Source organism: Rattus norvegicus, chromosome X (genome assembly GCF_021556685.1).
Source record: "Rattus norvegicus strain SHRSP/BbbUtx chromosome X, alternate assembly SHRSP_T2T, whole genome shotgun sequence".
NCBI lineage: Eukaryota > Metazoa > Chordata > Mammalia > Rodentia > Muridae > Rattus > Rattus norvegicus.
Window position 1 is genome coordinate 61,482,144 of NC_141554.1, and position 27,622 is coordinate 61,509,765.

At 37.4% G+C, this 27,622-nt stretch overlaps 1 protein-coding gene across 1 annotated transcript in view; it reads left to right on the forward strand.

Moving 5' to 3' along the window:
• Window positions 1-1,156: 1,156 nt before the first annotated feature.
• Ppp4r3c (protein phosphatase 4 regulatory subunit 3C) overlaps window positions 1,157-27,622 on the forward strand; it is a 108,433-nt gene continuing 81,967 nt past the window's right edge. The window contains 1 exon segment of the mRNA NM_001408850.2: window positions 1,157-1,361. The gene's annotated coding sequence lies outside the window, so the exon portion shown is untranslated.

Below are 27,622 nucleotides of genomic sequence, written 5' to 3' on the forward strand. Positions count from 1 at the left end.
ATAAATAAAGTTTGTGAGGGGCTGGAGAGATGGCTTAGTGGTTAAGAGCACTAAATACTGTTCCTTTATAGGCCATTTAAGAACTCAAACTGGATTGCCTGAACTCCTTAGCAAGGGAGGGCAATGATACCAGGCAGATTATAGGCCTTACAAAGGAACAGTTAGTCAAAAAATCTCATTCTTTATATATCCAAAACAATAATTCTGGAGACAATAATTTGGTATACAATCAATTTATAAATACAAGTGCTCAGTGTCCTCAATTTAAACCTCGAGGACTTAGCTTAATAAACAATATTTTAACAATCTCTTAATAAATAAAAAGGGGGAGTTATCACTGTATGCTAAATGATGCTCTTTTTATTTCAATTTTAAAATGTGGATGCCAAGGAACACTCTGAGTGTTTATGGCACCCTACAACTAGGCATACTTCTGCCTAGGTGAAATAGAAAGATCCACATATTGGCATGATCCTGTTCAGGTATTTTATATGGGGAAGGGGGAATGTTTGTGTTTTTCCTACACGATGCTGCAGGAGTATGCCAGCTGCCAGAGGTGGCTGGTGAGACTTGCTGATCCTGGGAGCATGAAGATTCAGCTCTCATGGTTCGGGTCCCTGGAGTCATTTCTGTGCCCTTAGAGGAAGATGGAGGATTCCCCCTAATCTTTTGTCATCACAGAAATTCTGGCATTGCTGCAGTCATTGTTACTGCCACTGCATGTCCTGTCCCACCGAGACCTGATCTCCAACCCTCTTTGCACTGCTGCTTGCCAGAGAAGACTGGTCTCCAGCTGTTACCCCTGCTACCCTCATTCCCCTGGTGACTGGTGTTGTCATTTTGCCGTCTGTAGCTTCACAAGAATGCCATCTGTGTGAAGCTGCTGTGGACCGGGGAACTCTGCCCTGGTTGTTCGGATCTCAGACATGGTTCCATTGCCTGCCGGTTGTTCCAGAGAAGAATGGCTGATCCTGAACTGTCCTGGGAAAGACCTTGGCATTTTATCTGCTATTATAGCAGCCATTGCCTCTGGAGCCATTGTGTCTGCAGTGTCTGGAATTACCCTCCCCCAATCTATTGTTAGGTAAGCACAGTGGGTGAACGTTCTGGAGTAGTTGCTGATGATTGGGAATTCTAAATTTTACTACAGGAGCGACTTGACAATGGCCCTTGGTGTTATGGCTCTAGGGTCCTTGTGCTTCTTATCACATGCGCAAACAGCACTTCCAGTCCTGGGCAGCAACTAAGAAGGTGTTGTTCTCCTTGATAGGAGACAAACCTTCTGCCCAAATTGGGCTCAGCCTTCACAAGAAGCAGTTAGCTAATGACGGGAAACTCTTTGGGACCAGGCTTCGCCTAAGGTAGGAAATTCTGAGGATGGCAGAATATTCCAATAATGGGAAAGAAGCTTGTTATCTCAAAGTGACCTAAGACAGGCTGCTGCTTGAAATTATTATAGGGGGGTTGCTTAATAAATAAAATAAAATAAAATAAAATAGAGGGACTTGTCAGACCCTCCTGGGTCCACTGCAATGTTTCACCCCCCTTGTCAGACCCTTCTGGGTCTCTTGCAGGGTTTGACCCCTGCTGAGCCCTGCTGATGCATGTGGAAGCCTTTTGTTCCTAACAAAGAAACAGTCTGGTCTGGTACCGACACACCTGGGCCACACCTGGGTGGCAGTCAATTTGTTCCTGCCTTTTGTCTTCTTGGCCTTTGTCCTTGAGATTTAGGCTCATCTTCTCAGATTTCTCCCTAGTTAATTCAGGTTAAGTAGTCAGACTTTTGTTACTGAAGTCACAAGCCAGGGTTTCCCACTGTGCTTCCCAGATATTTTCTACCTGGTGAACTTGGGTATATAAGTAGTGAATAAAGCTACAGTAGCCTCTTCCTCTTCTGGCTTAACAAGAATAAACTGTGAGTGTGTGTGTTTCTTTAATCCTGCAGGCTTTCGCCCGATTCTCGGTACCGTGTCGGTGTGGGCATGGGGCACCGACACTCTCCCTCTCCCTCTCTCCCTCTCTCCCTCTCTCCCTCTCTCCCTCTCTCCCTCTCTCCCTCTCTCCCTCTCTCCCTCTCTCCCTCTCTCCCTCTCCCCTTCCCCCTTCCCCTCCCCTCCTCTCTCTGTGTGGTGTGATATGGTGTGTGTGTGTGTGTGTGTGTGTGTGTGTGTGTGTGTGCGCGTGTGTTTAGACAATGTATGTTATATTGAAGAGTAATCATTTCCCTGCTATGGAGTAAATACATTTTAACTCTATACATGTATATATTTTGGAAAGCTTACACAGCACTATGTTTACCTATAGCTTTTCCAAAAAAAAAAAATAGTGTTATTTGTCTCTACCATTCCTCCTCACTTCTACCCACTAAATCCTTCCTATTTTTAACTCATTTTTTTCTCCTTTGTAGCATCCATATTCTATCCATCCCTGGTGTATATCCTTAGTGGTGGTTTGAATTATAAATGTCCCAGAAAGACTCAGTTATTTGAAAATTTTGTCTGCAGTTAGAAGCATTATTTTGGGGGTGGGGGTTGTTCCAGCCTTCATGCAGTTTCACCCTGAGAGTTTAACACCTTGCTTGACTTCCAGTTTGCTTTCTCTGGTTCAGGTTTGTGGATCATGATATGGGCTCTCAAATTTCTGCTCCTGCCATCATGCCTAAAAACTACAGCAATGCTTGCCCACCATAATCTTTTCTCTTTGGAACCTTAAGACAAAATAATCTCTTCTAAAAATTTTCCTTGGTGTGATATATTTTTTCATAGTAACAGTATAAGAAATAATGAAATTTTTATGGCTTTTTACCAATTTTTGTCTTCTAGTACACTCTAATTTTAATATTGATATATTTGTATTCCAAACTATAATACATATGCCAGAATACATTCTTAACATATTTAAATGTATAATTTGTAATGTTCTTCTTCCTTTGTGAAATTCCTAATTTACATTTATAAAGAGTTATTCAACTTAATACTTTAACATTTTTAGGTATATATACTGATAATGAATTGTTTTAGTTTGTTAGTATAAACATGTATTTTTTCTTCAATATATTGTCTTTGACATAGAATTCCATATGCACAGTACTTGCTAACATTTTAATTATCTTCAAGATCCTGTTTCAGTGTTATTTCACTTGTATTTATTCCAGTGAGAATTCTACTGTTTGATTCTTTTCATAAAATGTCAATTTTTCTGTTTCCTTTTAAATGTTTTTCCTTAGTTACTAAATATACCCAGTTTGATTGTGATATTTTTTTACCTTGATTCTATCATAATTTATTTACATGAAGATTGTTAAGCTTCGGCGTCTAGGGCTTTAAAGTTTGTGTCAACAGTAGAAAATGTTTAGTCAATATTTTTAAAATAGTTTAAATGTTTATTAATTTGATATATTTTGGAACATATTTATCCTATATCTTCTCTACCCTACTTCTCTACCTTCACAACATTGTGCTTTCCTTTTAAAAGTACTTGTCTAGTTTAAGTGTTAGTAGTTTAAGTGTTAGTACAAATGTAGAAGAATGGAAATTGATCCATTTTTATCTCCTTGTACAAAGTTCAAGTCAAAGTGCATCACAGACCTCCACATAAAACCATATACCTTCTAAGAGAAGAGACAGTGAGAAAAAGCCTTGAGTACATTGGCACAGGGCTAATTTTCCTGAATTAACACAAAAGGCACAGGCTTTAAGATCAATTAGAGACAAACGGCATCTCATAAAATTGAAAGGGTTCTGTAAGGCAAAGGAAACTGTCAATAGGACAAAATGGCAACTGAAAAATTGGGAAAAAATCTTTACCATTCCTACATTCAATAGAGGGCTAAAATCCAATATACACAAAGAGCTCAAAAAGGTAGACTCCAGAGAATCAAATAACCCCATTAAAAATGGGGTACGGAACTATACAAAGAATTTTTAACTTTGAATGCCTGAGAAGCACCAAAAGAAATGTTCAACATCTTTAGTCATTGGGTAAATGCAAATCAAAACAACCCTGAGAATCCACCTCAACCAGTCAGAATGGCTAAGATCAAAAACTCATATGACAGCAGATTCTGTCAAGGATATGGAGAAATAGGAACATTCTTCCATTGTTGATGGGATTACAAGCTGATACAACCACTCAGAAAATCACTCTGGCAGTTCCTCAGAAAAATGGACAAAGAACTACCTGAGGACCCAGTTAATACCACTCCTGTGCATACACCCAGATGATGCTCTAACATATGATATGGACACATGCTCCACTACATTCGCAGCAGTTTTATTTATAATAGCAAGAAGCTCTAAACAACCAATATAAACAATATGGTACATTTACACAAAGGAGTACTACTCATCTATTAAAAACAATGACTTCATAAAATTTTCAGGCAAATGAATGGAACTACATACAACATATCATCTGGAGTGAGGTAACACATTCACAAAAGAGCACACATGGTATGTATTCACTGATAAGTGGATATTAACCCAAAAGTTCCAAATATCCATGATACAAATCACATGGAAATATGAAGCTCAAGAAGTAGGAAGACCAAAGTTTGGATGCTTCAGTCAGGCTTAGGAGGGAGAACAAAATAATCAAGGGAGGTAGAGAGAGGTAGAGACCTGGGAGGAAGATAGGAGGTAGAGAGAAAAGGGGGGAAGAATCAAGCATGGCAGGAGACAGGAGAGAAGTACAGAGTGTCAGGAAATTGAATTGAGGTAAATAGAAGTGGGGAATGGGAAACTGGGGGTAGCTACTACAAAGACCCAGATGCCACTGAAGCAAGCGTTTTCTAGGACCCAACAGGGATGACATTAGAAGAAATATCCAACAAAGGAGATATAGAATCTGTAGAGACAATAACCAGGGTTGGTTGAGGGATAGAGACAACCACCCATATCAAAAAGATTAGCCCAGAATTGCTCCTCTCTAAAGGAAATGTGGGGACAATGAGTTGAATAGAGGCTGAAGGAAAACCATCCAGAGACTACCCCACCTAGGTATCCATTCAATCTTCAGACACCAAACTCAGACTCTCTTGCTGTTGCCAAGAAATGATTGCTGACAGGAGACTTATACAGCTGTACCCTGAGAGGTGATGACAGAGCCTGACCAAAACAGATGTGGATGCTCACAGACAACTATTGCAGTGAGCACAGGGACCTCAATGAAGGAGTTAGTGGAAGGACTGTAGTAGATGAAGGGGTTTGCAACCCCATAGCAAAAACAATACCAACCACACAGATACCTGAGAACTCCAGGGACAAAACCACCAACCAAACGGTACAGATGGAGCCACCCATGACTCCAGTTGCATATATAGTAGAGGATTGTCTTATCTGGCATCAATGGGAGGGGAGGGCTTTTTCTCTGTAGAGGCTTGATGTCCCAGCATAGGGAGATGCTAGGGTGATGAGGCAGGTGTGGGTGGTGGGAGATAGGATAGGGGTTTTTAAGAGGAGAAACTGTAAAGAAGAACAACATTTGCAATGTAAATAAATAAAATAAACAATAAAACATGTGTCCAGTTCAATTATGATTTTGTATTTATAGCATATGTTGTATATCAATCTACACAAAATAAGTTTAGAGAAATTAAGCATAATTTTTTCCAGTAAGCAAATTTAATATTTTATTAAATATTTATTTAATATTTATTTTTGCTTTTTTTGCAAATTGTTTATTTTAAATCTTTTTAAAAATTTTTTATCATATATTTCTTTACATTTCAAAGGTTATTCCCCTTCCTGGTTTCCTGTCCATAAGCCCTCATTCCCTCCCCTCCCCCTCCCCCACACGGGTATTCCCCCTATACATCCCCCTTAGTGTACTCCCCCATATTCCCCTGCACTGAGGGTCCAACCTTGGCAACACCAAAGGCTTTCCCTTCCAGTGGTGCCCCAACAAGGCTATTTTCTGCTACATATGCAGTTAGAGATCTGGGTCAGTAAAACATTTTAATGCTAACATAACTCAAGGATTATATCATTAAATTTTACCACATAGCCTTTGTATAAAAAGAATGATTAACAGTATAGGTATTTTTTCCTTTATTTTTTTTTTCGGAGCTGGGGACCGAACACAGGGCCTTGTGCTTGCTAGGCAAGCGCTCTACCACTGAGCTAAATCCCCAACCCAGTATAGGTATTTTAATGATTACATTATATAATACCAAAATAAATTACATGAAATAACTCAAAGCTTTCATAGAGGGAATTAGAAAGAAATATCAAACTTTATATAGTATTTATTAAGTTTTGAGAATCTTATACAATATGTGTTTTCTTCATGGCTTATGAAAATATTTTTATAGGAAAGAAATTTTGAATCTACTGAATACTGATCTTTTATATTATATATAATTTAATTTAATATGATTATAGCCTTGTAAAATATATAAATATCAAATGTAGTGATTGATTATGAAAAACATGGTGAACACAGTACTCAGTATGGACCGAACTATATCCTTTCCAAAACTTTATGTGTAATCCAATTCTTCAATGTCATTATATTTGTAAATAAGGCCTTCAGAGCATAGGTGCTTAAATTGTAGGGCATGTAATTAAAGGCAGTGTTCTGAAAATCTTTGGCCACTTTGAAAAGTTTTCTGAAAAATGCAATAATCAGAGATGAATTTAAAAGAAAATTAAAAATGAATCCAAAGTGTTTCTGATAGCACACTCTTATAATGCATTCATTGTCAATCAAAGAAACATTAGCTCTGAACATGCAACAAACATAAATACTGTCACATGCTACAATTGCAGCAAATGGTGCTCCAAACAACAAATTCAAGGTTAGAAAATGTAGTGTATCACAGAACATTTTACTGTAATTCAAACAAACCTTAATTTCCATGTATGTATTTCCCAGGGTCCTAGTTTCATCCCTTCCACTCAAGAATGACCTCCGTATTGTGCTTGATCTTAGAACTAAGAACATATTTAGAAACTATTAAAGTATAGTAAACTGAAGGTATATTAGGCATGCACCACTTGTTTTCCTTCTTCTAGAAACTGATATTTTAGTCAGACTGCTGCTCAATGTCTATAAATCATTGGCAACACTATTTTTCTTTAGCTGTTTAGACAGAAAAATAAAAAAGACCTAGAAACAAAAGAAAGATTCTTTCCCTAAAGTATAAATACATATTTGTAAAAGCTGAATTTATAATTAGTTTGGAACTAAAGGGATTCACCACAATTTGGATTCAGACACTTCTCAGGCTTAGGAATGCCTGTCAAATATCCCGAGTATTTATGCCCCATTTTCCTATTTTTAGCTCTAGGAAGCAAATAAATAACAAAGTTTTCTGAGTGGAATATTTTCATTAGAGGTAATATATCCATCAAAGGTTGAATTCACTAAAGGAAGTTTATATACAAATAATAGGAGACTTTTACATTATTAATCAGACCTAGAAAGTTACAATTACATTATAATTTTATTTATTTATTATAATTATTCTTTAATATCATTTTTTCGGTTCAGTCATTATCCCCCTCCCCGTTCACCTCACTGTTCCTCATCCTGTTCCTCCTCCTCTCCAAGAGGAAGTCCATCCCCCACCCCAACAGACCTGCCCACTGCCTGGAGTCTCAAGCATTTTAAGCGTTAGGTGCATCTTTCTCGCTGAGGCCAGACCAGGCAGTCCTCTGCTGTGTATGTGTCAGGAGCTTTATATCAGCTAGTACATGTTGGCTGGCTGGTGACTCAGTGTCTGAGAGATCTAGGAGGGTCCAGGTCAATTGAAACTGCTGATCTTCTCCTACGGTTGCCCTGCCCTTCTTCCAATTTTTCCCTAATTCAACCACAGAGGTCCCTCTCTTCTGTCTATTGACTGAATATAAGTATCTGACTTGTTCTATCTATTGACTGAATATAAGCCTCTGACCTGTTCAGCTGCGTGTTAGGTCTCTCAGAGGTGAAACATACTAGGCTCCTTTCTGTAAGCATACCATAGCGTCAGTAACCTTGGAGCCTCCCCTTGAGCTGGACTCTAAAATGGGCTTATCACTGAACCTCCTTTCCCTCCATAATTTCTTTATTTTTGCCCTAGCAGTTCTTTTAGATAGGAACAATTCTGGGTCAGTTTTGGCTGTTCAATTGGCAACCCCATGCCTACTCTTGATACCCTTTCTACTGGAGATGGGATCTGCATGTTCCCTTTCCCCACAGTTGGGTATTTCATCTAAGATCCCTCCTTTTGAGTACTGTCTTTCACCTCTCAGGTCTCTGGAATATTCTAGAGACTTCTTCCCTACTTCTACATGCCGCGGTTGCCTGTTTCTATTCTTTCTAATGGCTCTCAGGGATTTACTTCTGTCTGTCCACCCAATTCCTAATCATTTTCCCTCTTCCCCCTTTCTCCTATTCCACCCTGGTCCTTCCCTCCCTCTGCCCCCTACACACGTGATTGCTTTCATCTCCGTCCCAAGTGGGAAAGAGGCATTTTCATTAGGACTTTTCTATTTGTTAACCTTGAGTTGAATTATATCCTTGATATTATGCAATTTTGGGGAATAATATCTACTGATTGGTGAGCACATACTATGCATGTACTTTTTGGTATGAGTTACCTCACTCAGGATGATATTTAATAATTATATCCATTTTCCTGCCAAACTGGGAATGCCCTCATTCTTAATAGCTGAGTGTATTCCATTGTGTAAATGAACCACATTGTTGTATCCATTCTTCATGGGACAACGGGATTTCCAGTTTCTAGCTATCATAAATAAGGCTGCTATGAACATAGTGGAATCTATGTCCCTGTGGTTGGGTGGGGCATTTTTGGGTGTATGCCCAAAAGTGGTATAGCTGGCTTTTCAGGTATATCAATTTTCTGAGGAAACTTCAGATTGATTTCTACAGTAGATGTACCAGTTTGCAATCCCACTAGTGTTCCTCTTTCTTTACATCCTTGCCAACCTGTGCTGTCACCTGAGTTTTTGATCTTAGTCATTCTGATTTGTGTTGGGTGGTATCTTAGGATCATTTTCATTTATTTCCCTGATTACCAAGGACTTTGAATATATTTTAAGTGTTTTTTTTTTTTTTTTTTTTGGCTATTCAAGTTTCCTCTCTTGGGAATTCACAGGTTATTATATAAATGGTTTATTCTATACCCAATTTTTGATTGGGTTCTTTGGGTTTTTTGGAGGTTAGCTTCCTGAATTCTTTATATATTTTGATTATTAGCTCTCTACCAGAAGTGGGGTTAGTGAATATTTCTTCCCAATCAGTAGGTAGCTGATTTGTCCAATTGACTATGTCCTTTGCCTTAGAGAAGCTTTTAGGTTTCATGAGGTCCTATTTATCAATTCCTTATCTTAGAGCCTGATCCATTGGGGTTCTGTTTAGGAAATTCCCCCCTGAGCCCATGAGGTCAAGGATCTTTCCCACTTTCTCTTCCATTATATTCAGTATATCTTGTTTTGAGTTGAGGTCCTTCATCCATATGAGATTGAGCTTTGTGCAAGGTGACAAATGTAGATATATTTTCATTTTCCTACATACAGACTGCATGTTAGCCTGGCACTATTTATTGAAGATGCTTTCTAATTTCCATTGTATATTTTTGCTTTCTTTTTCAAACTTCAATTGACCATAAGTGTTTGGTTTTATTTTTGTGTTTTCAATTCTATTCTATTGATCAATATGTCTGTCTCTGTTTCAATACTTTGCAGCTTTTTTCACTATTGTTCTGAGGTAGAAATTGAGATCAGAGAAATTAGGATGTTGATTCTCCCAGAAGTTCTATAATTGTTAATAAATGTTTTCAGTATCCTGGGTTTTTTGTTTTTACATATAAAATTGAGAATTGCTCATTCCTTGTCTTCGAAGAATTATTCTGGAATTTTCATAAGGATTCTGTTGAATCTGTAGATTATTTTTGGTAGAATGGCCATTTTTACTATGTTAATTCTATTTATCCATATGCATGGGAGATCTCTCCATTTTCTGAGGTCTTCTATTTCCTTCTTGGTAGACTTGAAGTAATTGTCATACATATGTTGCGATTTTTTGGTTAGAGTTACCCGAAGATATTTTATATTAATTGTGACTTTTGTGAAGGATATAGTTTCACTAATTACTCAGCATATTCAATATATGTATACATGAATGCTACTAATTTATTTGAGTTAATTTTTTCCAGCCACTTTGTTGAAGGTGGTTATCATCTTTAGAAGTTCTCAATAGAATTTTTGGGGTCGGTTATATATACTATTATATTACCTGGAAATAGTTATACCTTGACTTCTCTATAAATTTGTATCTCATTACAATCGTCTATTGCTATCTTATTCCTGTAGCTAGAAATTCAAGTACTATATTGAATAGATATGTGGAGAGAGGTCATCTTTGTCTTGTTTCTGATTTCAGTGAGATTATTTCCAGTATCTCTCCATTTAATTTTATATTGGCTGTTCATTTTCGGTATATTGCTTTTATTATGCTTAAGTATGGGTCTTGAATTCATGATATCTTCAATACCTTTAACATGAAGAGGTATCATATCTTGTTAATTGCTTTCTCAGAGAGGAAAGAGATGTTCATGTGATTTTTTTTTCTTCGAGTTTGTTTAAATGGTGTATTACATTATGGATTTTCATATACTTAATCAACCTGGTATTTCTGGGATGAAGCCTATTTAATTGTGGGGAATGAGATTTTGACTTGTTCTAGCATTTGGTTTTGGGGGATGGTTTGTATATGTTTGACCTAGGGAGTGGCACTATTAGGAGGTGTGGCCTTGTTGGAGTAGGTGTGTCTCTGTGGGTGTGGGCTTTAAGACTCTATCCAACATCTTAGAAGTCAGCAATTTGCTAGTAGCCTTCAGATGAAAATGTAGAACTCTCAGCTCCTGCACCAGGCCTGCATGGATGCTGCCATGTGCCTGCCTTGATGATAGTGGATTGAATCTCTGAACCTATAATCCAGACCCAATTAAACGTTTTTCTTACAAGACTTGTCTTACTCATGATGTCTGCTCACAGCACTAAATAACCCTAAGACAGTTTGCTAAAATTTTATTTAGTATTTTTGCATTGATATGCATGAGAGAAATTGGTCTAAAGATTTTTTGATATTGTTGTTGAAGTTGTTAAGTCCTTTTGTGGTTTGGTATCAGAGTAATCATGGTTTCATAGAATGAATTAAGTAGTATCCCTTCTGTTTCTATTTTATGGAATATTTTGAGGGGTGTTGGTAATACCTCTTCATTATAGGTCTGGTAAAATTCTGCATTGGAACCATCTGACCATGAGCTTTTTTTGGCTGGGAGGTTTTTAATGATTTCTTCTATTTCCTTAAGGGGTATGTACCTATTTAGATAGTTTACCTGCTCTTGATTTGAATTTGGTATGTGGTATATGTCTAGAAAATCATCCATTTCATCTAGATTTTCCAGGTTTCATTGAGTATAGTCTTTTGTAGTAGGATCTGAAGATATTTTTGAACATCCTCAGTTTCTGTTGTTATATATTCCATTTCATATCTCATTTTGGTAATTTGGATAATATCTCTGTGTACTTTAGATAGTATGACTAATGCTTTATCTGTATTGTTGACTTTTTCAAAGAACCTGCTTTTTCCTTTATCGATTCTTTGTATAGTTCTCTTGGTTTCCATTTGGTTGTCTTAGGATCTGTGTTTGACTATTTCCTGCCTTCTAATACTCTTGGGTATGCTTGCGTCTTCTTGTTCTAGAGCTTTCAGGGGTGCTGTTAAGTTGCTATTGTAGGATCTCTTAAATTTCTCTACCAAGGCACTTAGTACTGTGAATTTTCCACTTAGCATTGCTTTCAATGTGTCCCATAGGTTTGTTGTGTCATCATTTTAAGTGAATTCCAGAAAGCCATCAATTGCTTTTGCTATTTCTTCCCTGACCAAGTTATCATTGATTAGAGAGTTGTTCAGTTTCCATTTGTATGTGGGTTTTCAGGTTGATTTTGTTGTTATTGAAGTCTAGCCTTAGTCCATAGTGATCTGACAAGATACATGGAATTATTTCAATCTTCTTGTATCAGTTGACAGTTGTTTACGGATTGTTTTTTTATGATCAGTTTTGGAGAAGGTATCATGAGGTGCTTAGAAGAATGTGTATTCTTTTGTTTTAAGGTGAAATGTTTTGTAGATATCTCTTAAATCTAGTGAGTTCATAACCTCTATTAGTTTCACTTTGTCTCTGATTAATTTGTGTTTCAATGACCTGTCTATTGTTGAGAATGGGGTGTTGAATTCTACTACTATTATTGTGTGAGGTTCGATGTGTGCTTTGATCATTAGTAAAGTTTCTTTTTTGAATGAGCTGCCCTTACATTTGGGGCACAGATGTTAAGAATTGAGGATTTCTCTTGGTGGATTTTTATTTTGATGACTATGAAATGTCCTTTTCCATTTCACTTGGTAACTTTTTACTGAAAGTCTATTTTACTGAATATTAGAGTATCATTCCCAGCATGTTTCTTGGGACCATTTGCTTTGAAAAGCTTTTTCCAGCCTTTTACTCTGAAGTAGTGTAATGTCTTTGTTACTGAGGTTTGTTTCTTGAATTCATCAATATTTCAGACTATGTTTGACTATTCAGTATGTTAGCTTATGTTCTTTCATTGGGGAATTGAGTCCATTGATATTGAGAAGTATTAATGACAGATGTTTGTTAGTTCCTGTTAGGTTTGTTCATGTAGGTGGCATCAGGTGCATATGATTCGCTCCTTTTGGTTTTGTTGTGAGATGATTAATATGTTCTTTTTAATTTTTTTGTACTTACTTTCTTTGTGTTGCAGTCTTCCTTCTAGAATCCTCTGTATTGGTGGATAGGTAGATAGACCTTGCTTAAATTTGGTTTTGTCCTGTAATATTTTGGTTTCTCCATCTCTGTGGATTGAATGTTTTGCTGGGTATAGCACCCTACGCTGGTATTTGTGTTCTCTTGGAATCTGTATGGCATCTGCCCAGGCTCTTTTGGCTTTTAGTGTCTCTTTTGAGAAGTCTGATATAATTCTGATAGGTCTGCCTTTATATGTTACTTGGGTTTATTTTTTTGCTTACAACTTTTAATAATATTTATTTGTTCATTAATATGTTGATTATTATGTGACAAGAGGATTTTCTTTTATGGTTCAATCTATTTGGTGTTCTAAAGGCTTCTTGTCTATCTATGGCCATCTCTTTTATTTAAGTTGGGGAAGTTTTCTTCTAGGATTTTTTGAAAACATTTTCAGGTCCTTTGAACTGAGAATCTTAGCTCTCTTCTATTCCTGATATTCTTAGATTTGTTCTTTTCATTGTGTACTAGATTTCCTGGATGCTTTGGGTTAGGAGGTTTTATGTTTTGAATTTTCTTTGACAGCTTGTTCAATATCTTCTTAGCTATCTTCTTTTATACCTGTGATTCTCTCTTCAATCTCCTGTATTCTGTTGGTAATGCTTACATCTGAATTTCCTATCCTCTTTTCTAGATTTTCCATTTCAATGGTGGCCTGCATTTTAATGGATTTATTTGTTTCTGCTTTAAAGACTTCCACATGTTTACCTGTGTTTCCATGTATTTCTTTCAGTGAGTTATTTTTATCATACTTTAAGCACACCATTATAATCACAAGATAGAATTTTAGGTCAACTTCTTGATTTTCAGGTGTGTTGGTGTATCAAGTGCTTGCTGTGGTGGGAGAACTGGGTTCTGATGATGTTAAAGTATATTGGCTTCTGCAGCTTATCCTCTTGCTATCTGGCTATCTCTGGTGTTGGCTCTTCTGGGTATCTCTGTCTGGAGACTGCCTCCTGTGTCCCTGGGTTGCTGTAGATCTCTTGGGAGGCCTGTGGCCCTGGATGTAGCAAACCTCCTGTGGGGCATGCAAACTGTGTTGTTTTCAGAGTGGCAGATGAGCTGTAAATCATTTGCCCTGCATGCCACAGAAGTCCTACTAGACCTTCACACTGAGGGGTCTGTTGTTCTGTGTGCATTAAAACTCCTTGGAGGCCTTCAGACTGTTGGTTCTTCAGAGGAATTGTCAACCTGTTGCCCTGATTATTTGTGTTCTCCAAGGAGGCTTTCGTACTGTGGGGTCTCTTTCGCTGTGTGTAACAGAACTCTTGGGAGACATTCAGATTGTAGGGTCTTCATCTATGTTATAAAATTTTTAAAACATGTAAATATAAATCTCTCCTGCTACTACTATCATTTCTGCAGTCAAACTCTGGCAGTGGACTGGAATAGATAGATAGAAAGAAAGAAAGAAAGATAGATAGATAGATAGATAGATAGATAGATAGATAGATAGATAGATACCAATATATAAAGACACTATACTTGAACAAAGGAAACAATGGCATTTAGGAAGAGAACACTATGAGTCTGTGTTTAAATGCTGTTTACTATCTATGTTCTGGACAATTTCTGTACACACACACACACATATATGATTTTGAGAGAATTTTTTTTCAATTTTGTATTGTGACTGGAGTGTTAATAACTATGTAACACAAGGCAGCTATGAACTCATGATGATTCTTTTGACTGATTCTCTTTGGGTGCTGAAATAATAGGTATGAAACACCATGCTTGGCTCTTATTTTTGTTGCCGTTTAATTTGTGAGATTTTTATTAATTTTTTAAATTATTGAACACCTAGAAAACTCTTCCTATGTATATTTACCATCTGTTAGATTGAAGTTTATGATATTTGTTTTGGCTGAGGTAATTAAGACATGTGATGAAAATAAGAACCTGAATCTAGCAGACTACAATGTATAGCTGTGATTCATAAGTAAATTGCAATAAAAATAAATTATTTCATTTGAAAACATATAACAATATGTTGGAAAATTATATTGGAAGTGATGAGAAATTCAAGAAGTTTACAAAGGTAAAGGGGGAAGAAGCTGAAACAGAGATTAGGCAATGATACCCACCTTGAGGAAAACACATGTTTAAATCTCTGTCTCTGTCTTTGTCTCTGTCTCTCTCTGTCTCTCTGTCTCTGTCTCTGGCTATCTCTCTCTCTCTCTGTATGTGTGTGTGTTTGTGTATGCTTGTGTGTGTGTGTGCCCCTATTTGAATTAATCACTTCTCAAAAGAATTATTCCTCTATCAAAGAAAATTTGTCTTCTAGGAGAGTACACTATGAAACTGTGTTTAAATGCTTTTTCAAAATCTGCATCTGGAAATATATCATGTAGATGTATTTTAGAAAAATAGCTCTTCTTCCCACACATTCATAATTGAAAAAGAAAAGCTAAGTAAGAAATTGGTTGAAAGTAACTTAAATTTGATTTTTAAACAAAAAGATTACTTTTAATAAAAACAGAAATAGCAGATATTTTTAGTGTGCTTTTTCTACATGCTTGTATGATCTGATTCCATAGTTTGATGTGCCGAAGAGGCAGTTTTCAGAATGTGCAGAAGTTTTGGGGTAAAACCAAGCCTGCCTGTATCTTGATCTCAGTCTTCCAAATCAGCATGAAAATAAATTTCTGATCTTGAAAGGTCCCAGTTTGTGGTATTTTCTTATAGTTGCCCTGGATAACAAAAACAGAAAAAAATTCTACTTCTTTTAATGGGAAAATAGTTCAATCTTAGAATAATAATTCAGTTGTATTATTGAAATAAAAGAAAAGTCAGAGGGGAACATTTCATCACAGGAGTAGCAAGCTGTAGGCTACTTGATGACTTTCTAAACAAAATCATGTAAGGATGTATTATTTTCCAAGTTATTTTTCAACTCCTCAACATACTTACTCATTACATCAGTGCTTATTTTGAATAAAGTCAATGCCCTGTCAAAGCTCTAAGTTTGAGAAATAAAAACTCTTAAATCAATTATGTTGGTTCATATTGCTTCCATTAACATAATTGTCTGAAATATTATAGGATTTTATTAGATTAGAATTGCTATACATAAAATGGACCTCAAACGCTAGAGGCAGTGGGACTGGAAGAATAGAAGAGATAAATGATATGGATTAAAGAGTTATTTAATAGCCAATTTTATTCAGATCATCAATTTATACTCTGATGTTTCAGAACAGTCATATGAATAAAGTGTACAGTCATATGGGCAAGTCACATGTGATGGGGCTGCATGGGGCAGAAACAAGTCTTCCCTTAGTGGCATATAAAAAGTCCAGTTGTAATGAATAATCTAAAGTCTTTCTCCTACACTTAGAGGGGCACAAAAACATTTCAAAAACAATTCTGTGTTTTGGAGAAACTCAGGTCACAAGATTTGATTTCTTGGAGTTTTCTCAAAAGCAGTCTCAAATCTCATAATGATGTAATTCTTGATAAGTGTTCAAAAATCCTCATTTTAGTATGTTTTTATTCATGATAAGTACAAATATGATGAAGAACTGATACTTTGTTTTTACTACATTTTGTCTTTCTTCAATAAGTATATCTAATTTTATTGACTAGATGTAAAAAAAATGCAGTGCTTTAGGTTTCTTTTTGTTGCTGTAAAACTATAATAATTTTTTTTTACCCCACACTGGGTCTGGCAACTTGGTGCCCCATGACATCTGTTAGCTATTTACATCTCAGCCAGGAAAGCATCTCACTCGATTTGCTCCATTCCATATCATGCTGTCGATGTCTACACTCTGAGCCTGGCAGCAATCTCTCTACCCATCTAGTTCCCAAAGCAGGTTGCCACTATTCCAGACATAAACATCCCAATTCCATGGTAGCCCAGTATCTCCAGTCAATACACACTCTCTTGAATTCAGTTAAATCACACATGAAAGAACACACAACACAATAACCTCTGATCAAATTGAAAATATATAATTGCCCATCTAGACATACAAAGCCCTGTACACATCCATCCCTTAAGAATATTAATAATAACCTGTAAAATGTGCACAGAGGAATCTTAACATTCACTTACATGTTTTCTCAGATGCTTTTTCTTTCCATCACTCCTGTCTCCTCCCTCACTCTAAAACTTTTCTCCCGCCCATTCTTCCTTCCCTTCCAATTACAGGCCTCATTCTATCCTATACCTGCCTTCACTTGTACAATTTCCTCACCCCAAATGTCACCCTTTCTGTCTAATTAAAAAAAAAACTTTTCTCTCAGATATAAGCTGAGCACAAGTGTTATCATTTGTAATTAAAAGCATAAAATATACCTAACACCCAGTCCAACATTTTGTCAGTTAAACAGAACATTTAGTTATCTACTCCAGTTAAGAAAGGCTTAAAATCTATACTATACCCTAGCTAGCTTGTATAATACCTGAAAACAAATTAAATATGTATTTTCAAAGTTAAACAGCCTGACTAGGCTATGAGACTATAATCAGTCTTCAACCCTGTCAGAAATCTGAGAATGATTTATATATAAATATAGAAAGCCTAATACAGCTTCCAGAACTGAGACATTGTAGAGACAAATCTCCACTAGCACAGTGTTCTGTTAGCAACTTGTGAGCGTACATCTTCAGCCTTCTGGCCCAAAATCAACTGATAGACTCTTCAAATGCATAAACCATGAAGAGCTGATAATTCTGTCTCGGCAGAGACTATCAGTCTACTATTCTGCAAAAGGAGTCCGTTTTTGGACAGTATTAGTCTATAGATGAAATAGACAGTTCCTGGCCAGTGGCTGCCTAGTCCCAAGGTATTACTTCACCTGGAGGTAGAGATGCTCAATTTCTTCCCTAAATCTGCCAAAAGGGAACTGTTAGGAGCAGATATGTCTCAACAAAAGATAGATGACTTTAAATCTCATATTTTGTGGACTTTTGACTTTTTAAAAAACCATCTATGGTAATCTGGACTATTGTCTGTTAACTATCTTAGCATATTATCTTGAAAACACCCTAACAAATGCAGAGCCATAAATTTGCTTTTTGGCCCCTAACTCACATGTGTAATCAACTCAGAAGTGTGTAATTGCATCAATAGAAGGACTGGTTCTAAATCTTGTACTTTTAAATCTTTTTAACACATAAGTTCTATACCAAAGTAAAGCTATGATTTTGCTAGTTACCAAATGAGATTGTGGCTGTACAAATCAATCTAGCTAATTCCTCTCTGTTAAATTATGACCAGTTCTAAACTCCCCATAAAAACAACCTAAGAATAAGCACTTTCAGCCCCTTAAGAGTCAAGGGAATTTGGGCAATGACTCTTCAATAATTTATTCAAGCTGTATGTGGGTGTTGAGATATCCTTGGGGATTAGGGAGTAGGAAAAAATGGAACAAATGTTGTAGCCTGATGTGCCTGTCTTGATTAGACCCAGCTGAAAGTCCTTGAGATCAGGAATCCAAGCAGGTACATTCTACAAAATATAATTCTCAAGACAAAAGTTTAGAATCAAGATATCTTTCTGTTGGCTTCTCTTGAATTAAGTTCTTCAGGCAGTCTCCTTCTATCAAATCTGGTCCACATGACTCTGGAAAGTTTCTAGAGCCTGACCACCCTTCTTAAAAACATAAAGATAAAAACTTTCTCCCAAAATACCATTTTCCTTAGTCTGTAATCAGTAAAGCTTGTATCTTGTACTCTTTCCCAGAGGTATAATATAACCATAAACCCCAAAGTCACATCCATTATGAAGATTAAACAATTTTAAAAATGGAAATAAGCTAAACAATAGTATATGATCCTGTTCAGGCTTTTATAATTAGTCATATCATGAAATTAATCCAATACTCCTGGGGAGCCCACATTAAGAGAACCTGAGCTTCCTTTTGTGGTAAATATCAAAAATGACCACAAACTATAGCTAGTCGGCATCATCGAGCCATATGGCCTTTAGTGGGGTAATTCATAAAACAAATTAAACACTTTCTATCAATTCTACTACCAATAAGAAAACAACTTATCAAACCATGACTTTAGCCCAAAATATATCAATCTGTCAAGCTCTCTACCTGGAGGCTCAGATTTTTTATTTATTAATAACTTCCTAATATATGTCTGTATTCACTCTGCCTGGTGTAAAGACTTCTATTACAACTCTACTTGAAGTCAGAGACTAATTTCCCCTAAGTTCTGAACCATGGGTGAAAATCTCTATGTGATTAGGATAATCTTTGTACTCACTTCTTCTAAGTACGAACATAATCACCTTCTAATAATACCTATTATTAAGAAACAGGCAGCTTGTCTAACTAGAATTTTAACCAAAAATTCCCATGGAGCCCATGGTAGAAGGAATATAAGTATCCTGAAGTAGTTTCAAAACAAACTTAGTTTAAAAAGCTGCTTTTAATCTCTCTCTGAGCTGCCACTACTTATCACAAAAGGGGACTTGTAGCCTACAAACCTAGGGTGCATCTTTGTTTCTTTTTTTAAGGTTTCCGTGCTTGATACATCACGTGACTCAACATGGCACTGATGCTTCACCCTCTCTCCCTTCCTCCAGTCTCCCCCAGCCCCTTCCTAAAACTTTTCTCTTGCTCATCCTTCCTTCTTGTTCAGTGATTGGTCTAGTTCTATCTTATACCTGCCTTCACCTGTATAAATATATCATCCTACATCTTTTCATTTGTATTTGGTTGGTTTGCAAAAGAACCATGTTAATATTTGTGAAAAGCTTGATATTTCTAATATGCATTATAACTGTATTTCAGATATCTGAAACTCTTACTCAAACTACCACAATGATACTTGGACTTTCTTTTGTAAACAAAATTTATATTTTTTTCTTTTTTTTTCTCCATCTTTATTAACTTGGGTATTTCTTATTTACATTTCAATTGTTATTCCTTTTCCAAGTTTTCGGGCCAACATCCCCCTAGCCTCGCCCCTCCCCTTCTATATGGGTGTTCCCCTCCCCATCCTCCCCCCATTACCGCCCACCCCCAACAATTTAGTTCACTGAGGGGTCAGTCTTAGCAGGACCCAGGGCTACCCCTTCCACTGGTGCTCTTACTAGGATATTCATTGCTTTCTATGAGGTCAGAGTCCAGGATCAGTCCATGTATAGGCTTTAGGTAGTGGCTTAGTCCCTGGAAGCTCTGGTTGCTTAGCATTGTTGTTCATAAGGGGTCTCGAGCCCCTTCAAGCTTTTCCAGTTCTTTCTCTGATTGCTTCAATGGGGGTCCTGTTCTCAATTCAGTGGTTTGCTGCTGGCATTCGCCTCTGTATTTGCTGTATTCTGGCTGTGTCTCTCAGGAGAGATCTACATCCGTCTCCTGTCTGCCTGTACTTCTTTGCTTCATCCACCTTGTCTAATTGGATGGCTGTATATGTATGGGCCACACGTGGTGCAGGCTCTGAATGGGTGTTCCTTCTGTGTCTGTTTTAATCTTTGCATCTCTATTCCCTGCCAAGGGTACTCTTCTTCCCCTTTTAAAGAAGGAGTGAAGCATTCACATTTTGATTATCTGTCTTGAGTTTCATATGTTCTAGGGATCTAGGATAATTCAAGAGTTTGGACTGTTAGCAACTCATCAATGAGTGCATACCATGTGTGTTTTTCTGTGATTGTATTACCTCACTCAGGATGATATTTCCAGTTCTAACCATTTGCCTATGAATTTCATAAAGTCATTGTTTTTGATAGCTGAGTAATATTCCATTGTGTAGATGTACCACATTTTCTGTATCCATTCCTCTGTTGAAGGGCATCTGGGTTCCTTCCAGCTTCTGGCTATTATAAATAAGGCTGCTATGAACATAGTAGAGCACGTGTCTTTGTTTTATGTTGGGGCATCTTTTGGGTATATGCCCAAGAGAGGTATAGCTGGATCCTCAGGCAGTTCAATGTCCAATTTTCTGAGGAAACTCCAGACTGATTTCCAGAATGGTTTTACCAGTCTGCAATCCCACCAACAATGGAGGAGTGTTCCTCTTTCTCCACATCCTCGCCAGCATTTGCTGTCCCCTGAGTTTTTGATCTTAGCCATTCTCACTGGTGTGAGGTGAAATCTCAGGGTTGTTTTGATTTGCATTTTCTTTATGAATAAAGATGTTGAACATTTCTTTAGGTGTTTCTCAGCCATTTGGCATTCCTCAGCTGTGAATTCTTTGTTTAGCTCTGAACCCCATTTTTTAATAGGGTTATTTGCCTCCCTGCGGTCTAACTTCTTGAATTCTTTGTATATTTTGGATATAAGGCCTCTATATGTTGTAGGTTTGGTAAAGATCTTTTCCTAATCTGTTGGTTGCTGTTTTGTCCTAACCAGAGTGTCCTTTGCCTTACAGAAGCTTTGCTGTTTTATGAGAACCCATTTGTCGATTCTTGATCTTAGAGCATAAGCCATTGGTGTTTTGTTCGGTATATTTTTTCCAGTGCCCATGTGTTCGAGATGCTGCCCTAGTATTTCTTCTACTAGTTTGAGTGTATCTGGTTTGCTGTGAAGGTCCTAGATCCACTTGGAGTTAAGCTATGTACAGGGTGATAAGCATGGATCGATCTGCATTCTTTTACATGTTGACCTCCAGTTGAACTAGCACCATTTGCTGAAAATGCTATTTTTTTTTTCCATTCGATGGTTTTGGCTCCTTAGTCAAAAAGAAGTGCCCATAGGTGTGTGGGTTCATTTCTGGGTCTTCCATTCTGTTCCATCGATCTATCTGTCTGTCTCTGTACCAATACCATGAAGTTTTTATCACTATTGCTCTGTAATACTGCTTGAGTTCAGGGATAGTGATTCCCCCTGAAGTCCTTTTATTGTTGAGGATAGTTTTAGTTATCCTGTTTTTTTTTTTTTTTTTTTTTTTTTTGTTATTCCAGATGAATTTGCAAATTGTTCTGTCTAACTCTTTGAAGAAATGGATTGGTATTTTGATGGGGATTACATTGAATCTGTAGATCGCTTTTGGTAAAATGGCCATTTTTACTATATTAGTCCTGCCAATCCATGAGCATGGGAGATCTTTCCATCTTCTGAGGTCTTCTTCAATTTCTTTCTTCAGAGTGTTAAAGTCTTTATTGTACAGATCTTTTACTTGCTTGGTTAAAGTCACACCGAGGTACTTTTTATTATTAGGGTCTATTATGAAGGGTGTCGTTTCCCTAATTTCTTTCTCGGCTTGTTTCTCTTTTGTGTAGAGGAAGGCTACTGGTTTATTTGAGTTAATTTTATACCCAGCCACTTTGCTGAAGTTGTTTATCAGTTTTAGTAGTTCTCTGGTGGAACTTTTGGGATTACTATCATATCATCTGCAAATAGCGATATTTTGACTTCTTCTTTTCCGATCTGTATCACCTTGACCTCCTTTTGTTGTCTGATTGCTCTGGCTAGAACTTCAAGAACTATATTGAATAAGTAGGGAGAGTGGGCAGTCTTGTCTAGTCCCTGATTTTAGTGGGATTGCTTCAAGTTTCTCTCCATTTAGTTTAATGTTAGCAACTGGTTTGCTGTATATGGCTTTTACTATGTTTAGGTATGGGCCTTGAATTCCTATTATTTCCAGGACTTTTATTTTGAAGGAGTGTTGAATTTTGTCAAATGCTTTCTCAGCATCTAATGAAATGATAACGTGGATTTGTTCCTTCACTTTGTTTATATAATGGATCATGTTGACGGCTTTCCATATATAAAACCATCCCTGCATGCCTGGGATGAAACCTACTTGATCATGGTGGATGATTGTTTTTATGTGCTCTTGGATTTGGTTTGCCAGAATTTTACTGAGTATTTTTGCGTCAATATTAATAAGGGAAATTGGTCTGAAGTTCTCTTTCTTTGTTGGGTCTTTGTGTGGTTTAGGAAAACGAGTAATTGTGGCTTCATAGAAGAAATTCAGTAGTGCTCCCTCTGTTTCAATTTTGTGGAATAGTTTGGATAATATTGGTATGAGGTCTTCTATGAAGATCTAATAGAATTCTGCACTAAACCCATCTGGACCAGGGCTCTTTTTGGTTGGGAGACCTTTAATGACTGCTTCTATTTCCTTAGAACTTATGGGGTTGTTTAACTGGTTTATTTGTTCCTGATTTAACTTCAGTACCTGGTATCAGTCTACAAATTGTCCAGTTCCTGCAGATTTTCAAGTTTTCTTGAATATAGTCTTTTATAGTAAGATCTGATGATTTTTTGAATTTCTTCTGAATCTGAGGTTATGTCTCCCTTTTCTTTTTTTTCTTCTTTTTTTTTTAATCTTTTTTTTTTTTTTATTAACTTGAGTATTTCTTATATACATTTCGAGTGTTATTCCCTTTCCCGGTTTCCGGGCAAACATCCCCCTCCCCCCTCCCCTTCCTTATGGGTGTTCCCCTCCCAACCCTCCCCCCATTGCCGCCCTCCCCCCATAGACTAGTTCACTGTGGGTTCAGTCTTAGCAGGACCCAGGGCTTCCCCTTCCACTGGTGCTCTTACTAGGATATTCATTGCTACCTATGGGGTCAGAGTCCAGGGTCAGTCCATGTATAGTCTTTAGGTAGTGGCTTAGTCCCTGGAAGCTCTGGTTGCTTGGCATTGTTGTACTTTTGGGGTCTCGAGCCCCTTCAAGCTCTTCCAGTTCTTTCTCTGATTCCTTCAATAGGGGACCTATTCTCAGTTCAGTGGTTTGCTGCTGGCATTCGCCTCTGTATTTGCTGTATTCTGGCTGTGTCTCTCAGGAGCGATCTACATCCGGCTCCTGTCGGTCTGCACTTCTTTGCTTCATCCATCTTGTCTAATTGGGTGGCTGTATATGTATGGGCCACATGTGGGGCAGGCTCTGAATGGGTGTTCCTTCAGTCTCTGTTTTAATCTTTGCCTCTCCCTTCCCTGCCAAGGGTATTCTTTTTCCTCATTTAAAGAAGGAGTGAAGCATTCACATTTTGATCATCCGTCTTGAGTTTCGTTTGTTCTAGGGATCTAGGGTAATTCAAGCATTTGGGCTAATAGCCACTTATCAATGAGTGCATACCATGTATGTCTTTCTGTGATTGGGTTAGCTCACTCAGGATGATATTTTCCAGTTCCAACCATTTGCCTACGAATTTCATAAACTCGTTGTTTTTGATAGCTGAGTAATATTCCATTGTGTAGATGTACCACATTTTCTGTATCCATTCCTCTGTTGAAGGGCATCTGGGTTCTTTCCAGCTTCTGGCTATTATAAATAAGGCTGCGATGAACATAGTGGAGCACGTGTCTCTTTTATATGTTGAAGCATCTTTTGGGTATATGCCCAAGAGAGGTATAGCTGGATCATCAGGCAGTTCAATGTCCAATTTTCTGAGGAACCTCCAGACTGATTTCCAGAATGGTTTTACCAGTCTGCAATCCCACCAACAATGGAGGAGTGTTCCTCTTTCTCCACATCCTCGCCAGCATCTGCTGTCACCTGAGTTTTTGATCTTAGCCAATCGCACTGGTGTGAGGTGAAATCTCAGGGTTGTTTTGATTTGCATTTCTCTTATGACTAAAGATGTTGAACATTTCTTTAGGTGTTTCTCAGCCATTCGGCATTCCTCAGCTGTGAATTCTTTGTTTAGCTCTGAACCCCATTTTTTAATAGGGTTATTTGTTTCCCTGCGGTCTAACTTCTTGAGTTCTTTGTATATTTTGGAAATAAGGCCTCTATCTGTTGTAGGATTGGTAAAGATCTTTTCCCAATCTGTTGGTTGCCGTTTTGTCCTAACCACAGTGTCCTTTGCCTTACAGAAGCTTTGCAGTTTTATGAGATCCCATTTGTCGATTCTTGATCTTAGAGCATAAGCCATTGGTGTTTTGTTCAGGAAATTTTTTCCAGTGCCCATGTGTTCCAGATGCTTCCCTAGTTTTTCTTCTATTAGTTTGAGTGTGTCTGGTTTGATGTGGAGGTCCTTGATCCACTTGGACTTAAGCTTTGTACAGGGTGATAAAGATGGATCGATCTGCATTCTTCTACATGTTGACCTCCAGTTGAACCAGCACCATTTGCTGAAAATACTATCTTTTTTCCATTGGATGGTTTTGGCTCCTTTGTCAAAAATCAAGTGACCATAGGTGTGTGGGTTCATTTCTGGGTCTTCAATTCTATTCCATTGGTCTATCTGTCTGTCTCTGTACCAATACCATGCAGTTTTTATCACTATTGCTCTGTAATACTGCTTGAGTTCAGGGATAGTGATTCCCCCTGAAGTCCTTTTATTGTTGAGGATAGCTTTAGCTATCCTGGGTTTTTTGTTATTCCAGATGAATTTGCAAATTGTTCTGTCTAACTCTTTGAAGAATTGGATTGGTATTTTGATGGGGATTGCATTGAATCTGTAGATTGCTTTTGGTAAAATGGCCATTTTTACCATATTAATCCTGCCAATCCATGAGCATGGGAGATCTTTCCATCTTCTGAGGTCTTCTTCAATTTCTTTCCTCAGTGTCTTGAAGTTCTTATTGTACAGATCTTTTACTTGCTTGGTTAAAGTCACACCGAGGTACTTTATATTATTTGGGTCTATTATGAAGGGTGTCGTTTCCCTAATTTCTTTCTCGGCTTGTTTCTCTTTTGTATAGAGGAAGGCAACTGATTTATTTGAGTTAATTTTATACCCAGCCACTTTGCTGAAGTTGTTTATCAGCTTTAGTAGTTCTCTGGTGGAACTTTTGGGATCACTTAAATATACTATCATGTCATCTGCAAATAGTGATATTTTGACCTCTTCTTTTCCGATCTGTATCAACTTGATCTCATTTGTTGTCTGATTGCTCTGGCTAGAACTTCAAGAACTATATTGAATAAGTAGGGAGAGAGTGGGCAGCCTTGTCTAGTCCCGGATTTTAGTGGGATTGCTTCAAGTTTCTCTCCATTTAGTTTAATGTTAGCAACTGGTTTGCTGTATATGGCTTTTACTATGTTTAGGTATGGGCCTTGAATTCCTATTCTTTCCAGGACTTTTATCATGAAGGGGTGTTGAATTTTGTCAAATGCTTTCTCAGCATCTAATGAAATGATCATGTGGTTCTGTTCTTTCAGTTTGTTTATATAATGGATCACGTTGATGGTTTTCCGTATATTAAACCATCCCTGCATGCCTGGGATGAAGCCTACTTGATCATGGTGGATGATTGTTTTGATGTGCTCTTGAATTCGGTTTGCCAGAATTTTATTGAGTATTTTTGCGTCGATATTCATAAGGGAAATTGGTCTGAAGTTCTCTTTCTTTGTTGTGTCTTTGTGTGGTTTAGGTATAAGAGTAATTGTGGCTTCATAGAAGGAATTCGGTAGGGCTCCATCTGTTTCAATTTTGTGGAATAGTTTGGATAATATTGGTATGAGGTCTTCTATGAAGGTTTGATAGAATTCTGCACTAAACCCGTCTGGACCTGGGCTCTTTTTGGTTGGGAGACCTTTAATGACTGCTTCTATTTCCTTAGGAGTTATGGGGTTGTTTAACTGGTTTATCTGTTCCTGATTTAACTTCGATACCTGGTATCTGTCTAGGAAATTGTCCATTTCCTGAAGATTTTCAAATTTTGTTGAATATAGGTTTTTATAGTAAGATCTGATGATTTTTTGAATTTCCTCCGAATCTGTAGTTATGTCTCCCTTTTCATTTCTGATTTTGTTAATTTGGACACACTCTCTGTGTCCTCTCGTTAGTCTGGCTAAGGGTTTATCTATCTTGTTGATTTTCTCAAAGAACCAACTTTTGGTTCTGTTGATTCTTTCTATGGTCCTTTTTGTTTCTACTTGGGTGATTTCAGCTCTGAGTTTGATTATTTCCTGCCTTCTACTCCTCCTGGGTGTATTTGCTTCTTTTTGTTCTAGAGCTTTTAGGTGTGCTGTCAAGCTGCTGACATATGCTCTTTCCTGTTTCTTTCTGCATGCACTCAGCGCTATGAGTTTTCCTCTTAGCACAGCTTTCATTGTGTCCCATAAGTTTGAGTATGTTGTATCTTCATTTTCATTAAATTCTAAAAAGTTTTTAATTTCTATCTTTATTTCTTCCTTGACCAGGTTATCATTGAGTAGAGCATTTTTCAATTTCCACGTATATGTGGGCATTCTTCCCTTATTATGTCTCCCTTTTCATTTCTGATTTTGTTAATTTGGACACACTCTCTGTGTCCTCTCGTTAGTCTGGATAAGGTTGATTTTCTCAAAGAACGAACTTTTGGTTCTGTTCATTAATTCTATGGCCCTTTTTCTTTCTAGTTGGTTGATTTCAGCTCTGGGTTTGATTATTTCTGCCTTCTACTCCTCCTGGGTGTATTTGCTTCTTATTGTTCTAGAGCTTTTAGGTGTGCGGTCAAGGTGCTGACATATGCTCTCTCCTGTTTCTTTCTGCAGGCACTCAGCGCTATGAGTTTTCCTCTTAGCACAGCTTTCATTGTGTCCCATAAGTTTGGTTATGTTGTACCTTCATTTTCCTTAAATTCTAAGAAGTCTTTAAATTCTTTCTTTATTTCTTCCTTGACCAGGTTATCATTGAGTAGAGCATTATTCAACTTCCACGTATATGTGGGCATTCTTCCCTTATTGTTATTGAAGACCAGCTTTAGGCCGTGGTGGTCTGATAGCACGCATGGGATTATTTCTATATTTCTGTACCTGTTGAGGCCCGTTTTTTGACCAATTATATGGTCAATTTTGGAGAAAGTACCATGAGGAGCAGAGAAGAATTTATATCCTTTTGCTTTAGGATAGAATGTTCTATAAATATCTGTTAAGTCCATTTGGTTCATAACTCCTCTTAGTCTATCTCCGTCTCTTTTTAATTTCTGTTTCCATGATCTGTCCATTGA